Source organism: Pelophylax lessonae (assembly GCF_965119305.1).
Source record: "Pelophylax lessonae genome assembly, chromosome: 1".
Lineage (NCBI taxonomy): Eukaryota > Metazoa > Chordata > Amphibia > Anura > Ranidae > Pelophylax > Pelophylax lessonae.
The window spans coordinates 814,938,284-814,956,104 of record NC_138768.1 but is presented as its reverse complement, the minus strand read 5'-3'; positions in this window follow the sequence as shown (position 1 = coordinate 814,956,104).

The following is a 17,821-nucleotide window of genomic DNA, read 5'->3' as shown; positions in this document are numbered from 1 at the left end:
AGATGTAGGGATTTTAGTGTTAAGGTGGACTTCTACTTTAATATTTCTTACATAAATGCATAACATATTGGTCAAAATGCTGCACTTTATCAACTCTTCAAACTTGACAAAAATGAAACATTGTGACCTTTGTGATCATTTTGCAAAATCAGAAAAAATGTCAAAGATGTAAGTTCATTGGAGAAGTTTTTAAACAATCAGAAGATGGATGATCACCTTGCCTTGAGTGGAATATGCAGTTAAATTGGTGCTGCTGAAGATATTCTTGGCCTTTACTCATCATCATGGTCCACTGACTTCAGAGGCTTGGTACAACCGCTGCTCTTTTTTTCTTTATTCAAAAGGGCTCAGGGTGTTATGTAAATGTTAGAGGATACGATTGTATCAGACCACGCAAAGCTTGGGACAGTCAGATTTTAACATTACTATTGCTTGGATGATATATGATGTATGCTATGCAGAAACACATTTTCTTTTCATATTCCACATTCCTGTACTTGATTTAAATTGAATATCTAAACTTTCTTAAAAAGCACCACTTTTGGTTGGCTAAAAAAATAAGTAAATAAATATAACCCATATTCCTTTTGTGCATTTTTTTAAATATTGCATTGTGTTAGCCATTGATCAGTGCTGAGAGATGAAGTTTAAGTAATACCTTTAATTGGCTGACTTAACCACTTTAGCCCCAGAAGATTTTACTGCTCAATGACACGGCCACTTTTTTCAACTTGGCACTGCGCGACTTTAACTGACAATTGCGCGGTCATGCAATGCTGTACCCAAACTAAATTTACGTCCTTTTTTTCCCACAAACAGCTTTCTTTTGGTGGTATTTGATCACCTCTGCGCTTTTTATTTTTTTGCGATATTAATAAAAAAAGAGCGAAAATTTTGCGAAAAATTTACATTTTCTACTTTGACTGTTAAAAAATATCCAATATATTACATTTTTACCAAATATTTAGGCCAAAATCTGTCTTTGACAAAAAAATTCTCAATGAGCATATTTTTATCCACTTTAAGACCAGACGATTTTACCCCATTCCTGACCAGTCCATATTTTGCGATTCGGCACTGCGTTATTTTAACGGACAATTGCGCGGTCGTGCGACACTGTACCCAAAGGAAATTTACGTCTTTTTTTTTCCCACAGATAGATATTTCTTTTGGTGGTATTTGATCACCTGTGCGATTTTTAATTTTTGAAAAAAAGAGCAACAATTTTGAAAAAAAAAAAAAAACAACATTTTTCACATTCTGATATATAACATTCCCCCCAAAAAAATGTAAAAATCAACATTTTCTAACATTTTAGACCAATTTGTTTTCTGCTACATATTTTTGGTAAAAAAATCGCAATAAGCGTATTTTGATTGGTTTGCGCAAAAGTTATCGCGTTTACTAACTGCGGGAAAGATTTATGTAGTTTTTATTGTTTTTTTTTTTTTACTAGTAATGGCGGCGATCTGCGATTTTTTGCAGGACTGTGACATTGCGGTGGACAGATCGGACCCCTAACTGACATTTTTGACACTTTTGGGGGGACCAGTGACATTACTACAGTAATCAGTGCTAATAATATGCACTGTTACTGTAATAATGACACTGGCAGGGAAGGGGTTAACACTGTTGGTGATCAAGGGGTTAAATGTATGCCTCATGCTTACTGATGTGTGGGGGGGGAGGGGGGGTTCTGTGACACAGACAGAGATCGCAGGTTTAGCTATGCTGAATCCTGTGATCTCTCCCTGTCTGTCACAGAGAAGATCCGCCTGCTTTGTTTACACAAGCGGGCGGATTCTCTCAGTCTTTCCCCGACAATCGGGGAAGAGCTGCGGTGATCACCACATCTCCTCCCCTGGCCTGACTCCTGCTGTGTCTAAACACAGCGGGAGCAAGCCACCGGCGGCACGCACGCGCCGCCGAGACAGCAGGGAATCTAGTGACGTAGGTCTACGTCGCCAGACCCAGGGCTGTCACCTTGCTGCAGTAGCAGCAACGTGAGCAGTCCTAAAGTGGTTAAACCCAGGAGCCTACATTCACTATATTTGGTCTCCCACAGTACACAGAACATGGAAATGCAATTATTTTAGTAATTATAAACTGCTAAATACCTTTTCTCATCAGCAGTATATAGCAGTCCTGTGACTTCTATCAGTGTCAGGTTAAAGCTTGTAGGAGGAGTTTTCATTCTCCCCAGACCCTCTGTCTGGACAGTGCTGATTGGCCCTGTGCTGATCACATGCACTCTCCCAAGAAAAAAAAAAAAAAAATCTTTAGCAATACACACCAAACTGAGCATGTGCAGCCTGTCCCTTGGCTCTGTAAATATCAGATGTAATAGAAGAAAAGAAGCGGCACTTCCAGCATCAAAGGAACAAAGGTTTATTGCAGATACATAAATCCAACACCTGACATACAGGACGACACTGGGTCAGCAGACGCGTTTCACACCACGTGCTTATTCATTGCTGACTGTAAATATCAGAGACAGTGAAAGAAGAGGAGGATCAGAGAGACAGGATCAAACAGCCGTTTTACACAATGCAGAGGATTAACCCCTTAGGTTCAACAGTGAGTATAACAAGCATGCTTTACTGCATATACAAACTGTATTTACTGTTTTGGGTTTAGAGACACTTTAATGCACGTTCATTGAACAGACACCAAAGGCCCGTCTGGGTGTGAATGAGACCTTAGGCTTTTTTTGTATGTTGCTTAATTTTAGGTCCATTTAAAACTAAATATCCATCCACGATGACCTACCTGCTGAAGGAAGAGGAAGAATTACAGGTCTGCTGGCAGAATTAACAGCTAATAAAACTATGGTACAAGAGGAATTCAGAAAGAAAATGCTATGTTGATGCTAGGAACATAATTCTAGTAGGATACTGTATGGCATTTTTTTAATTTTACCTATACAGTAGTTCTACTTTCGGCTTACTATATTTGCTGATAGAAATGTGCATGACGAAAAATTATTTTTAGTTTAGTTTAGATTTGTTAATCTAGTTATTTCGTTTCGTTAAATTCGGTTGATTCGTTTAATTCGTATTCGGAATTTGTATTTGGAATTCGTTTTACGTTTTTTTTTTTAACTTTCTTCGAATTTACCGATTTTTTTTTTATTCAAAACATTTGAATTGATAAATCAGTTGCATTGAAAACTTTTGATTTTTTTTTTTCTGATACGAATGTGGCAAAGTGAACAAACAAAAGAAAAATGGAATGATTACAATTACTCTTTAAATCATCTTTAGCATAACAAAAACAGCATTATTTTGAAATGGTACTCTAATAACACACACAAACTTTGATTACAGAAATATGATTACAGTTCGAATTCGACTGGAATTCAATGTAAAATTCAATACAAATTTCAATTTGGATTTTCGAAATTCAAACTAATTTAGTTTTTTTATTTGGAGCATTAAGTAAACTTCGTTTATACTACAATTTGAGTATTCGATATATATCCGAATCTCCGGATAACAAAAAAAAATTGTACGAATATTTATTCTACTTGCTGAAATGTGTGATTTGCATCCAACTTTTGTCCATCTAGTCAATCCACTTAAAAAATCATGCAGCATCAAAAAATTGACCTTGCTTGCCACCCTTCCATTTCCCACACACTCTTATTGGCCAGTTAGGTAGCCTAATGTGATGGGCCAATAGGTATTGGGTCAGGGGGGAGCAGGCAGACAAGTGTTGGAGCATTGCAGGTTCAGAATGGCCTAGCGTTTGAGCATAGAAGTGGAAAAAAAGTTGCTGTAGGAGGCCCATTAGGGGACATTTCACATACTAATCCTGAAAGAAATGAAAACAATAAAAGCCTATAAAAAGCTTATAAAAAGTTTAATATATCTAAAAATAAAGCACATAGGCAAAATTACATTTAAAAAAAAATGAAAAGTTTAATTTGAGTGTGATGTTTTTGTAAACAAAAAATATACAGTACATAAAAAAAAAAAAAAAATAGATATAAAGTGTATCATTGCTTTGTCCTTCATCTCCTCCAGGATGTTTAGCCAGAGGGAGTGATGTTAAGATCTGCTTGAGCTGAGCAATACAATATTACCCTTCAGCTGTGAAATTGATTAATAATTTGGAAATGAGATCAATATTAGCTTTGATTATGCTTGCAATGGAGTCATAATATCACAATGTTCCCTGTCTTCTTTCTAGATACATTGCGACATGGTAGAATATTATCGACTATTAAGTTACTCAGACATTGCATGGATGGAGCAAAAGTGAATCTGCTTCCCTTAGTCTTTGTCACTTAAAAAAAAAAAAAAACAGCTGAAAAATATATATAACAGCCTGTATTTCCAGGGCTATTGAATTAAAATTAAAGGAGGTCTATTCTGTAAAAAAAATTTCCAGCAGAGGTACAAATCTTATGTTTGTGCTATAATTCTTCAGATCACAGGAATATATGCAAGGCAAGCTTCCACACTACCAGAAAATGTCAGAGTAATTTCTATTTACATTCATGTCCTCAATCCCTCTCTACACCATAATACTCCCCAAAACATCACACCCTTTGCATTACTGTCTTCTGTCCTCAATACCCCCTTCACATCATATCCCCATTTACATGATTTACCCCCCTTAAAATCACAGTCCCCCCTTCATATAACAAACCCTCCCCCTTTACATGAACCCCCCCCCCCCGCTCACATCAGTGTCTTTGACCTCTTTCCCATCACAGTCCCCAACCCTTCACACCAGCATACCACACCCTTAGGTCAGGTATGGATTTTAATGGGAAACTCAAGCCCCAAATCCATACCAGACCCTTATCTGAACATGCAGCTCGGCAGGCCAGGAAAGGGGGGGACGAGCGAGAATCCCACTCTTCCTTGAATTATACCAGGCCTCATGCCCTCAACATGGGGGTGCTTTGGGGGAGAGGGGGATGCCCCATAGCAAGTTGCTTCTGGACAGGGGGACTGCCCCATAGCAAGATGCTTCTGGGCAGATATATTTCACACCCTATCCACACTCTTCTTCACTACAATCCCCCAAAATCCACTTATAGCATTACTGAATTCTTGCCCTTCAGACCAGTTACAAACTCAATTACAATTGCTTTTGTGCATAATCACAGCTGCAAACCAAACTAAAGCTTTGGAATAGGGTCACCCAGGCCATGTAACACGCTACGGTTTAAGCAGTCTTTCAAGATAAGGTTACGAAGTATATGCATCTATGGCAACCATTTTTTTACCCCCCATTATTTGATGCTTCTTTACTAGGGATGATCGAACAGTTCGGGTTGACCATCGGTTCGACCCTAACAATGGCTGTTCGAGGTTCGGCCGAATTCCGAACTTTTAGCTAACTTCAGAATTCGGCAACCAGAACCGACCAAAATGCAATGGGACAGGAAATGGGCTTTAAAAGCCCGTGATTGGACCAGAACTATCAGTAAAATCCAATTGAGGGGGCAGGAGAATGCTAGGAATGTGATTGGAGTGACTAGGGGGTTCATAGGCCAATCATTAGTGAATACGCCCCCCAGTATATAAGATAGCCCCCGCCAAATTCCTAGCGTTGTAATACAGGGACGTGGAAGAGAGTGGAAGCAGTTCTGTGACTTCTGCTTCAAAGTGTCATTTAGTAATTTTTAGTGTGAGGAAAGGGATATCTAGTGTAGTTAGGGTGCTATTTTCCACTATAGTTAGATTTAATAATCTAGTTTCTGTAGGGAAAGTGTTAAGTGTACGGGGACCGTAGTGTAGTGTAGGGTTAACTGACTCTGACTGCTATGGCAGGGTGACCAAACTCTTCCATGTCAGGGTGACCGCTATAGAGAAAAGATTGTTTCTCTTAGGTCACTTATAAAACAGTGATATGGCTTCTCGCCTGTCTCCCTGCTTTTTGCTGCAGGCGTTTATAGGGCTTTTTTGAGGACATGTTTGGAGTAAGGCATGACATCTGAACTTCTGTGTAGGGGTATATATACATACACCCATGTATGTATATATACACATACACATATATAGGTGTGAAAGAAGCAGAAACCTATGGTTGCGCTAATGAAATAATTAACACCCATATGGCTTCTCTGCTATCAAACCTATATGTGTGTATGTGTATAAATACATATAAGTGTGTGTATATATATACCCCTATACAGAAGTTCAGATGTTTTGCCTGCCTCCAAAGACCTCAAAAAGATGCCCAAAAAAAATGCCAGCTGCAAAAACACACCTGGGTGTTTTTGTAGCTGGCGTTTTTTGGGCATTTTTTGGGCATCTTTGGAGGCAGGCATAACATCTGAACTTCTGTGTAGGGGTATGTATACACACACCCATGTATGTATATATACACATATATAGGTGTGAAAGTAGCAGAAACCTATGGTTGCGCTAATGAAATAATTAACACCCATATGGCTTCTCTGCTATCACACCTATATGTGTGTATGTGTATAAATACATATAAGTGTGTGTGTATATATACCCCTCTACAGAAGTTCAGATGTTTTGCCTGCCTCCAAAGACCCCCAAAAAAATGCCCAAAAAAACGCCAGCTGCAAAAACACACCTGGGCGTTTTTGTAGCTGGCGTTTTTATGGGCATTTTTTTGGGCATCTTTGGAGGTAGGTATAACATCTGTACTTCTGTGTAGGGGTATATATACACACACACATGTATGTATATATACACATATATAGGTGTGAAAGTAGCAGAAACCTTTGCTTGCACTAATTAAATAATTAACACCCATATGGCGTCTCTGCTATAACACCTATATATGTGTATGTGTATAAATACATATAAGTGTGTGTGTATATATACCCCTATACAGAAGTTCAGATGTTTTGCCTGTCTCCAAAGACCCACAAAAAATGCCCCAAAAAAACGCCTGCAACAACACACCTGGGCATTTTTTTTTGGCGCAGGCATTTTTGGTGTATAAATACATATAAGTGTGTGTCTGTATATATACCCCTATACAGAATTTCAGATGTTTTGCCTGCCTCCAAAGACCCACAAAAAATGCCCCAAAAAATGCCTGCGCCAAAAAAAAATGCCCAGGTGTGTTGTTGCAGGTGTGATAAGAGAGAAGCCATATGGGTGTTAATTATTTCATTAGCGCAAGCATAGGTTTCTGCTATTGTCACACCTATATATGTGTATGTGTATATATACATACATGGGTGTATGTATATATACCCCTACACAGAAGTTCTGATGTTATGCCTGCCTCCAAAGTCCCCCAAAAAATGCCCAAAAAAACGCTTGCTACAAAACCGGCAAGGTGTGAAAATAGCGGAGCCATATCCCTGTTCTATATTAATTCTAATACAAACAAACTTGGTTCTGGACATGCTACAGAGCTGAAACTTTACAGGTACACTTTTTAGACCCCCCAGACACTAAATCCAAAGAAATCTTATTTTTTTTTCAATAATTTTTTCAATAATTGGCTCTCTATCAAAAATGACAATTTTTAAGAACTTTTTTTGTGTGATTAATAGTCCCTGGGGCATGACCCAGAACCCTAGGCACTTTTTGGGGGCATTTATTGGGTTTTAGGGCTTCAAAATGGTGTTTTTTGATTACCGAAGTTCGGGTCCCATTGATTTCAATGGGGTTCTGAAAACTTTTGGGAAGTTCGGGTGTTCTGGTCGAACCGAACTTTTGAAAAGTTCGATCATCCCTATTCTTTACTTCTACCTTGAAGACTTGGCTACCTCTCTTTTGCTCTCTTTTGCTTCTCAGAAGCATATGTCTAGGGGTCCCCCAGGAAATCCCATATCCTCCCCAATCCCTCCTTCCCTCTTTTCCTTCCAAAACTGTCTGGTCACTTGGGAGTCACGATATACTGGTTCACAGGGCTTTTTTTTTCTCAGAGAATAGGTGCAGGTACTTACCCAATGTCTTCACCCCCTATACACCTCTAAGCACCGTCCCTGATCCCCTACAGACAGCATCAATAGATCCTCCAGCAACAAAATGCCCCCCCCCCAGTAACAACAGATCACATCAATAGATCCCCCAGCAACAAAAGACTCCTGCCATTAATCATAGATCCTGCAGCAGTCAGCATTATTAGCCCCTCCATCAGCCTGCAACAAAAGACCCATCCCTTAACAGTAGATTCTTCCAATCAAGATAAGACCTCCTTAGGACCAATAGATCCCTTACCAGCAACAACAGACCTCCCCAGAAACAATAGACCCACCCCCCTCACAACAATAGATCCCCGGTAGCCAGCAACAATAGACCCTCCAGAACACTCCACCTCCTTCCTGCCAGTGAATGCAATCAGTGCTAGAGGTCCTGGAACTGGGTTCCCCCACGTTCCTGCTCAAAAAAAGCCCTGCTGGCTCATAACAAACACCAGGCTTGCTTTATTTATAGCTTCCTCGATACATTGTCTATTCAGTGTTTTCTGTTGACCTTTTATAATAACCCCCACTAAGAGCTGATGTATTTTGTTTGTGCCTACCGGGCTTACGGGCTACCCATTGGATCATTCAACTTTCTCATGTCTTATCCTTTAATGTTTTGCAGTATTGTAGTAGTATCATCCAATGTCATCCTACTTCATGTAGTCCAAGTAACCCCATGTCACAATCAATAACAATATTGAACAAGAAAAAATAATAATGAATGCAGCCGCCACATTTGAGAACTGGCAAGCTGCAATATATTACTTTTTTGTTTTTAGGTTTAGATAGGCCTTTAATATTTCCTGAGTTACTAACCTAAATAGATATATGTATAAGTAATCCAATTTTTTTCTCACTTATAAGCTAGTTCCAAGTCAATGGGGTTGATTTACTATAGGTACATAGATTGTTCATTTTGCTAGGGAATATGCACATCACAAGAGAATTTCCCCCATTAGAGTTGAGACTATTACTTCGCCCCCTGGTTTGGATTGCACCAAAACTCTCGAACATCTCAAAATTTTGGATCCGAACTCCGAACACTATAGACGTCTATGGGACCCAAACTTGAAAAATCAAAAGTGCCCATTTTAAAGGTTTATATACAAGTTATTGGCCATAAAAAAGGGATGGGGGGCATGGGTACTGCTCTGGGGGACATGTATCAATGCAAACATTTTTTAAAAAAGGATCGTCTTTAAAGAAGCAATGATTTTAATGATGCTTAAAGTAAAACAATAAAAATAAAAAATTCCTTTACCCCTTTCACTGCCAGGTCCATACGGCATACAGACCTACAGCACTGCCTGTACGGACCTTCATTTCTCCCTCTCCTATAAGCTCATGGTCACTTCAATGACCATGAGATTATAACAGAATTGTACAGCAGACTCTGCTAAACAATTCTATGACTCGGATCAGTGGATTACAATCCGCGGAGTAGAGTTATTAACCTTAAATGGGATTGACCCCCTTCTCCCATGCTGCCACTTCCCTTTCCCCAGTCTCTCCACCTCCCACCCGCTCCCTGTCACATAAAACTGTTCTCCCCACTCTCCTTTCCTATACCCTTCATCCCCCTCCTTCCCCCAGCCCCAGCTCTGATTCCCACACCTGATCTGACCCCCCCCCCCGCAAACATGATTCCCTGCAGCTACCTTTAGAAGCCGGCATCCCTTCTCTGCCACTCCCGCAGGCTTCTGGTGCTGCTGGGGCTTGGAGGGGATCACACCACAGGCGGCTGACATGTCCAAGTCTGCTCCGCTGATGCAGAGCGGACACAGACACAGCCCGCTTGTTCTCTATGGGGCAGTCAGATGGAAACAAACGCCTGTCCACTCCCATTCAATACCATCCAATTCAATCTGCTAGATGTATGGGGAATGGGATCACCATCTGTCTGTTATTAGTGGATCGGATGCAGGTGGGTGTAAACGGATACATGTCCATTTATATCAGCCTCTGCATAGAAAACAATGGGTGGTCCGATTGCGCCCACCTGAAAAACACATAGGCAGACCGAATCTTGTGTGAAAGGGGCCTAAGGCCTTGTTCACACCGGGCATACACAGCGTACCTTTACAGGGATGCACAGGTGTCCCGTGCACCTCTGTGCAGGCTGTCCCATTGATGGGACATTTGGGATGTAGCAACTGCATGAACAGAGCCATTGCTTCCAATTTGACATCCATGTAGGTCCACGTGCATGTCCCTGAGCTCACACTGTCTGCGTTTGGGGTCGTGCACCCACACCCACTTTGTGTCAGATTGGGAACAGCAGCTATGTCTGTGCAGCTGTTGCATCCCAATTGACATAAATAGGACTGCCTGTACGGGGATGCAGGGAACACCTGTGCATCCCTGTGCAGGTAAACTTGGCCCTCCATGGGCATACACTTTAGTATGCCACTTGTGAACAATGCTTTAGTAGTAATTTAGCAGGAATATTGTAAGTTATGTTGTGTTTATGTGCATTATTAATGACTTTAGTGTATTTTTTTGCGAAAATAGCGATATGATCATGATTTTTGCAATTATTGCGGGGCCCAAAAAATCAGTAACACGTTTTTTATTCTACAGGTCATGTGCTTCCAGAAAATGTATGGTTTGAAGGGTCTTTTCCCATTTTGTAAGCTGTAAGGGAAAAATGGTAACCTCCGGAGTAAATTTATTTTTTACTGTTTTGGATACCTTCAGTTTTCACCATTTTACAACAAGGTACAATTTAAAATGTACAAATATTTGTTATTTATTAACTCAATAAAGGGTTAACTTTTATAGCAGGAAGTTTGTACATTTTGCTATGTGTGAATCCATCCAATTAATTATTTTAGTGTATTTTTAGCAAAAATATTGGTTTGATAAACATTTGCGCAAATATTGCGGTGCCTTAAAAATCAGTAGCACCTTATTTTTATTCTATGCTTTCAGAAAATATATGGTTTGGGTGGTCTTTTACAAACTCTGTAAGCTTTAAGTAAAAAAAGAAAACCTTCAGATTTTTAGAGAAAGATTTGCGTACCTCTTTCTTTTTTTGCTATTTCTCAAAAAGGCACAAAATTAAAATTTACAAATATTTGTTATTTATTACCTCAATAAAGGTTAAGCTTTTTTATTTAGTAGGAATTTAGCAGGAATTTTGTAAAATTTGCTGTGTTTGTATCTGCTAATAATGATTTTAGTGTAATTTTAGCGAAAATATTGCTTTGGTAAACATTTGTGCAAATCTCATGGGACCTTAAAAATCTGTAGCACCTTCCTTTAATATGGCCCTATGCATTCAGAAAATATATGGTTGGGGGGGGGGGGGGGTCTTTAACAAACTCTGAAAGCTGTAAGGGAACAATGAAAACCTTCAGATTTTTTGAGAAATGTGGTTATTTAAATTTTTGCGTATGTTCAATTTTCACCATTTTGCAAAAAGGCGTAATTTAAAAATTATAAATATTTGTTATTTATTAACTCAATATAGATTCATCTTTTATATTTTGTTGGAATTTAGCAGGAGTTTTGTGAAATTTGCTTTGTTTATATCTGCTAAAAATGATTTTAGAGAATTTTTAGCAAATATATTGTTTTGATAAACATTTGCACAAATATGACTGGGCGTTAAAATCAGTAGCACCTTCTTTTTATTCTACAGGTCATGTGCTTTCAGAAAATATATGGTTTAGGGGTCTTAAACAAACTCTGTAAGCTGTAAGGGAACAATGAAAATCTCTAGATTTTTTGAAAAATTTGGATATTTCCCTTTTTGCGTATGTTCGATTTTCACCATTTTGCAAAAAGGCGCAATATAAATTTTACAAATAGCGCTTATTTATTGACTCAATACAGGTTAATTTTTATATTTAGTAGGAATTTAGTAAAATGGGCTATGTATAGGGTTGAGCGAACACCTAGATGTCCGTGTTCGACGGGTTCGGCCGAACTTTAAAAAAAAGTCCGGGTCCGTGTCCCGGACTTTTACCGAACTTTTCCCGGACACCGAACCCCATTGAAGTCAATGGGGACCCGAACTTTAAGGCACTAAAATGGCTCTAAAACACCAAAGGAAAGGGCTAGAGTGCTGCAAATGGCAGCAAAACGTAATTAAGAGCATGGCAAGTGCTCTGCAAACAAATGTGGATAGGGAAATAACTTAAAACAACAAAAAAAAAACAGAAAAATAAAACAATGTTCTTCTTCATCTCTGAAGCACGAGGCCCATATGGAGTAGGAGGGAGGTTGAGGTGGTGGTGGATGTGGCGGTGACATAGGCGTGCGCACAGGGTGTGCTGGGTGTGCCTGGGCACACCCTAATCACCTAGGGCACATAGCATTGCCAGTGAGGAGATGGGAAAGATCTCCCTGGGACCTGCTCTGCTCTATTTCTCCTTGGCTACAGGTACATGGCCCCGATACATTACTCTCCCTGCTGGCAAACACATGCATGTGTATTTCAACTTTGGGGTGCACACCTTAATGCAATAGGCTGCGCACACCTATGGGCGGTGTAGGTGGAAGCAGCGGTGGAGGAGGACCAGGGCCGGATTAACAGCATCATGGGCTTGGTGCTGAGGATTTTGAAGGGCCTTAAGGGCCGTGCCTTGCCATGCACCCAGAGGAGGAAGGGTGCAGCCATGCATGCCTAATTCAACATGGGATGCTGTCTCTGAAGCCCATAAACACATCCATGCATCGCCAACTGTCCCTCCTTGTCCGGCCTTCACGCTGTGTGGGGAGGTTCTGAGGGTGCTGCCTGGGGAAGCGAGCATAGAAGCCAGACTTCTGTGTTTACAAGTGACAGAAGAGCGGTAACAGTGAATATGGCCAACCCGGGGCCTATATAAAAGGTAGGGGCCTGGAGCTGCAGCTCCAATAGCCCCTACATTAATCTGGCCCTGAGGAGGAGGACGAGGTAGCCAACACTGCTTCTTTTCAAAAATTTTAAATGAGGGTACACCCCAAAAGAGTGAGAAAGAGCAAAAATGGAACAATGGGTGGGTAAGGTCGGTATCCATTGCTATTCTGCATAAGGTACGGAAAAGTCCCGTGGGATCCATGCCTGGTTCATTTTAATGAACGTGAGCTTGTCCACATTGTCTCTGGACAGGCGGCTGCGCTTGTCTGTTATAACGCCCCCAGCCGTGCTAAATACCCGTTCAGATAATACACTGGCTGCAGGGCACGCCAGCACCTCCAAGGCGTAAAGGGCAAGCTCAAGCCATGTGCCCAATTTGGAGACCCAGAAGTTGAAGGGGGCAGACCCGTCATTCACTACATGTAGGCGTGTGCACACATACTGCTCCACCATGTTGGTAAAATGCTGCCTCCTGCTAAGACGTTCCATCTGAGCTGCTGGTGCTGCTGTTTGTTGTGGCGTGCTGACAAAGCTTTTCCACATTTCGGCCATGCTAACCCTGCCTTCTGAGGTGCTGGCGGTGCCCTGGTTGCGTTGGCGACCTCCTCCTCCTCCTCCTCTGCCTTGTGCTTCCACTGTGGCCCCGCTGTCAGATGGGAATGCCAGCAGCATGGCGTCTACCAGCGTGCGCTTGTACTCGCGCATCTTGCGATCGCGCTCCAGTGAGTGAATTAAGGACGGTACGTTGTCCTTGTAACGGGGATCCAGCAGCGTGGCCACCCAGTAATCAGCACAAGTTAGAATGTGGGCAACTCGGCGGTCGTTGTGGAGACACTGCAGCATGTAATCGCTCATGTGTGCCAGGCTGCCCAGAGGCAACGAAAGGCTGTCCTCTGTGGGAGGTGTATCGTCCGTGTCCTCTGTATCCCCCCAGCCACGCACCAGTGATGGCCATGAGCTGGCCTGGGTGCCACCCTGCTGTGAACATGGTTCCATCTCCTCCTCCAGCTCCTCCTCCTCCTCATCCTCCTCATCCTCCAGAACTGTGCCCCTGCTGGACAATTGCGTCCCTGGCGTTTGCGTGTGCAGGAACCCACCCTCGGAGCCCCTTGCGAATGACTGCCCTGAAAGCCTTGGAAATGTTACCTCTTCATCCTCCTCCTCCTCCTCATCCTGTGCCACATCCTCTTCCATCATCGCCCGAATTGTTTTTTCAAGGAGGCATAGAAGTGGGATAGTTAAGCTGAGAACGGCGTCATTGCCACTGGCCATGTTGGTGGAGTACTCAAAACAGCGCAACAAGGCACACAGGTCTCGCATGGAGGCCCAGTTAAATTAAATAGCGGAATAGAAAATATGATCCAAAAAAAGTGTATGTATATCACACGTACACAACCACACTGGGCCCCAATTACTATTGTTTGTACCCCTAAAAGGCTAGATGAGGAGTAGGGGGAGTATGGAACAGGCAGCACCCTCAAACCTTCAGAAGTATGAGATTGTGTTCACTGTACCCCACAAAGATTGAGTTCACTGCACCCCACAATGATTGTGTTCACTGCACCCCACAAAGATTGTGTTCACTGCACCTCACAAAGATTGTGTTCACTGTACCCCCCAAAGATTGTGTTCACTGCACCCCACAAAGATTCTGTTCACTGTACCCCACAAAGATTGTGTTCACTGCACCCCAAAAAGATTGTGTTCACTGCACCCCAAAAAGGATGTTGTTCACTGCACCCCAAAAAGGATGTTGTTCACTCCACCCCAAAAAGATTGTGTTCACTGCACCCCACAAAGATTGTGTTCACTGCACCCCAAAAAGATTGTGTTCACTGCACCCCAAAAATGATTTTGTTCACTGCACCCCAAAAAGGATTTTGTTCACTGCACCCCAAAAAGGATGTTGTTCACTCCACCCCAAAAAGATTGTGTTCACTGCACCCCACAAAGGATTTTGTTCACTGCACCCCAAAAAGATTGTGTTCACTGCACCCCAAAAATGATTTTGTTCACTGCACCCCAAAAAGGATTTTGTTCACTGCACCCCAAAAAGGATGTTGTTCACTCCACCCCAAAAAGATTGTGTTCACTGCACCCCAAAAAGGATTTTGTTCACTGCACCCCAAAAAGATTGTGTTCACTGCACCCCACAAAGGATTTTGTTCACTGCACCCCACAAAGATTGTGTTCACTGCACACCAAAAAGGATTGTGTTCACTGCACCCCAAAAAGATTTTGTTCACTGCACCCCAAAAAGATTGTGTTCACTGCAGCCCAAAAAGATTGTGTTCACTGCAGCCCAAAAAGATTGTGTTCACTGCAGCCCAAAAAGATTGTGTTCACTGCAGCCCAAAAAGATTGTGTTCACTGCAGCTCACACACAGAAAAATGGATGTGGATCACTGACACCTGCCTATCTCCAATCCCACACCACACAGCAATATCGATTGTAGTTTGTAGAACACAGTTTCCCTAAAATTCAGCAGACTCTGTCCCTAACAGGATTGAGAAGAGATCGTAGATCAGGATTGAGTGCAGATTCACCCCACCCCCCACACAGCAATATCGATTGTAGTTTGTAGAAGACACTGACCCTATAATTCAGCAGACTCTATCCCTAAAATGCCTACAACTCGCCCTGCCTAAACACTCCGACCTGTCCCTCAATTCTATCCGGACACAAATGGTTTTTTCCTGCCTATCTTTCCCTAATCAGCAGCCAGCACGTTGATGTGTGCTCTGTCCCTGAATCTAAGCAGCATAATGACGCCGCTGCGGCTGCCTCGAACTTATAAAGACTTGGTCACATGCTTCAGACGGCCAATCACAGCTACTGAGACATTTGCAGGCATGGCTGGGATGGCTTAAGGCACACCAGTTAAACGATTGTTGATTGGCTGTTGAAAGCCCGCCATGAAAAGAGCGCCAAAGCATGCAAAACCCGGAAATAAAACGACCGAACACGGATTTTTACCCGAACATACAGTAAAGTGTCCGTGTCCGTGTTCGGGTACAAAAAATCCAATTATTCGGTACGAACACGAATAATACAGTCCGTGTTCGCTCAACACTAGCTATGTATTTATCTGCTAATAATTATTTTAGTGTATTTTTAGCAAAATTATTGTTTTTATAAACATTTGCGCAAATATCATTGTACCCTAAAAATCAATAGCACCTTATTTGTATTCTACTGATCATGTACTTTCAAAAAATATATGGTTTGGGGGTTCTTTAACAAACTCTGGAAGCTGTAATGGAAAAAGAAAAAAGCAATGGAAAAATTGCAAAAATGGCCTGGCCAGCTAAATTTAAGAGTGGAGCACAGGGCCTGGCAGCGAAAGGGTTAATTATAGTGCCTGGGAGCAGTGCCATCCTAAAAGCATTATAGGCCCCCGGGCAATGCAATGCATTGGGGCCCTGCCTACACAATCACCCACGTGAATAAAAATGTGAATTATTGATGAAGCTATATTTATTGGTACCTCATACAAAATCAGTGCTTAAACATTAAAGCGGAGTTCCACCCTAATTTTACACTTTACATATTCCTGCAATGATCGGTATGCTAAACAAGAATTGGGCAATCAAAATTTTTTTGGGGTCCCTTACCTTATTTTAAGAGGATTGTTTCTTCAAATCCCTCCTTCTCCCCCCTCTGCGACCACGGCCCCGGAAGGCACTTCCGGTTTCGCATTGCGTCCTGGGAGATGTGTGTCATCAATCCCAGGAAGCAATGGGCATGGCCGGCCGCTCCTCTCATTGTCGATTGCAATCTACAGCGCATGCGTGAGATTGCGATCGGCATTCTGGGCAGCCAGCTTGTAAGAGGAATCAGGAAGAGGGGACACAGCAGCTTCAGACGCCCGCACCGGAGATGACCGCGCTCTGCAATCATTTTTAAAGGTAAGAAATTAGATACAATCAAATACTGTACAGTACCGTAATCTGAGAATAATGTTACTGTAATTGACATTATGGTAGTATTAAAGGGGTATTTTTATTTTAAAAAAGTATTTTTGGCCGGAACTCTGCTTTAACACAACATTTGGACAACATGACACAAGCTTGAAAAACAAGAAATTACAGACTGAAATGGCACAGTACGAAGGTACTATTAATTATTTATTAAATTTGCGATACTTCTTTGGAGAGAATTATTTTATAACTGGCTCCCCCTTTTCATTACCCATCCCCCCCATGGACCCACTTATATTACACAGCCCCCCATGGACCCCTTTACATTACACAGCTCCCCACCCCACACCTCTGGACTCCTTTACATTACACAGCCTCTCCCATGGACCCCATTAAATTACACAGCCCTCCCATGGACCCCTTTACTCTACACAGCCCCCCCATTGACCCCTTTACGCTACACAGCCCCCCACCTATCTATGGACCCCTTTACAATACATAGCACCTCCCAGCTCTCCCCCTTCCTACCTTATTTGGGCATGCAGAGCGAGAGACACAGGAGAGCGGAGCAGGGAACAGGAGGCACTAAGGCAGAACGAAACCGCAGCCCTGAATAGACAGCGCGAGCTGCCAGAGTTAAGTTTCCAATTTCACAGCATGTGACTGGTTGCTAGGGGGTCCTAGCAACCAATCACCGGCTCGTTAACTTAGAAAGTTAACTGTGACAGCTCCCGCTGTTTATTCAGGGCTGCTATTTCTCTCTCTCCCGTTCTGCCTCAGTGCCTCCTGCTCCTCTTTCCTGTGTTAGTGAGCAGTGGAGGCAGTCCGGCGGCCGGCCCTGGGTGTCACCCCTCAGGCAGGACACAGGAGTCTGGCTGGGTCGCTGGGCAGGTGGGGCCCCCCGGGCAACTGCCCAGCGTGCCCATGTGGTAAGACAGCCCTGCCTGGGGGGGTCCCCTTAGTCTGCCTGTAAAGTGGCGCATGTGCACGTGTACCGTGTATAGAACCTGCTGCACAAAACTGACTTATATAAAGAAAGAAAAAATGACATTTAAATTGATTTTCCCTGCAAGGTTTCTTTATTTTGTAAACAACGGCTTGGGTAGCCAGTCTGTATGAAGAGGTCACAGTTTAGTGCACTC